The 1,769-nt window shown below is 37.6% G+C and overlaps 1 pseudogene across 1 annotated transcript in view; it reads right to left on the bottom strand.

Annotated features, from left to right (window-relative positions):
• The window catches only part of LOC101312496, a 6,245-nt pseudogene that overhangs the window by 1,179 nt on the left and 3,297 nt on the right, over positions 1-1,769 (bottom strand). The window lies entirely within an intron of this gene.

Here is a 1,769-nt window from a genome sequence, read left to right on the forward strand (position 1 = left end):
CTCTTTTCAGCTTCTTTGAGACCCTTTATTTCTGCATTCCTCCTTTGCTCTGCTCTGCTTCCAGTTCAGCAATCCTTTTAGCTGCTCTTTCTGCCTCCATGGCTGCTCTACATTTTGCTTCCTCCTTCTGTACAAATTCCAATGCAGTCTCCTGACCTAGGCGTGCACTTTCCAGTTTGTTCTTCTTCCCATTTCCATCGGTCAAGTTGCTTTAGGTATATACAAATTAAAAATCCATTATAATTTACACTGAATATCGGAAACATATTTTTTTGTTTTTTTACTGCATGAGTAAAATAAAATAAGAAAACCAAAAATATATAAAATAAAAATATGTCATAACAACATGCATGATGGTAGAATTACAAAGGTGATATAACCTCTAGATTGCTGGTTACGCATGGACTGAGAAACATTTGAGTCTGAAACGTTGCCGACTTGGTTATGTATTTGCTTATTACGAGCTTCTGGGGGTAATTTAGAGGTTGCTGTTTACACATGACTAACATTTCCCTTGCCAATGACATACACAGTGCAGAAATCCAGTGCCCCTTTCGATATGCTGCTTGGAATGTCTGTAGTTTTGTTAAATTTCGAGAAAGGAGAAATGTAATTAGTAGCCATGCATTGTAATTGAGTTTTGTCCAACTTCTAGAAGTATAAGTCCAATTAAAAGTCAAATTCATGATAATAATGCTTTATCTAGTTGCAATTAACCAAATAGAGTAATTCTAATTAACAGAAAGGCCAAATGACATAAAGATGAGAAAGTTTCAGCAAATTTATATAATCCACCTGAAAAAGTCACTTTTTGAAGGTGCCGCAAGTACCAAAACCTCAATTAAATGTGTCGAAATAAAATTGATGAATGTTTTTGCTACATTAGTACCTTCAACTATTATTTCATTGTATCTTACGTGTTGTAAGTTTAAACTTAGTTAGAAAAGAGAGTTTGCTGTTTGACAAAAAGTACATACAATTTAATCATATTAGTTACCCACACTTTTTTCTTACAGAAAGTACGAAGTGGAAGAAACAACTCCCTATATTCAGCGTCAAATAGGCTTTTGCACAATTTTAAACCTTACTCATTTACTTCAGAGCTAGAAACTAATTTCACCGCTGCACCAAAAAGTGAAAAACATGGGGAAATTGAGGATTTGGAAAACTAGACAAATATTAACATTCTAGAGCAAGCAGACAACATTGATATTAACATTCCAGAGCAAACAGGCAACATTGATAGGCACATTCACCGACTAGGTGCATATTTCCAGCATCCCCTTAGGGCGGGCGGCAAGTTCCGGAAGACACCCTTTCGGAGAAAAACCCATACGACGCCGTACGATCGGCCAACGTCCACCACTGCCAACGGCGGCTGGATCTCCAAGCTCGTCGATCCCGCTCAGAAGCTTCTCACCTACAGCGCCCACCGCCTCTTCTCCACCGTCTTCCACAAACGCCTCCCTCCGCCTTCCTCAGGTTCGTCTCTCTTTCTCTCTCTCTCTCTCGTGTGCGTTTCAATTTAGCCAATGTTGCTTGAAATTCTTTATATGAATTTGAAATTCGAATCAAGACTTGGGATTCTGGAATTCTTAATTGAAATGCCTGATAATTAATTGCATTTAATGATGAAGCAAGGATTTTTCGTTTAATTTAGTCTCCTGTTTCTTTACCAGAGGCGAATCATGAAGCAAGGGTTATGGACAAGGGAGAAGTTGACATTGTAAGTATGAATGTATTTATTATTTATTTCTATTGCTTCATGT

Source organism: Fragaria vesca, linkage group LG7 (assembly GCF_000184155.1).
Source record: "Fragaria vesca subsp. vesca linkage group LG7, FraVesHawaii_1.0, whole genome shotgun sequence".
NCBI classification, from domain to species: Eukaryota; Viridiplantae; Streptophyta; class Magnoliopsida; order Rosales; family Rosaceae; genus Fragaria; species Fragaria vesca.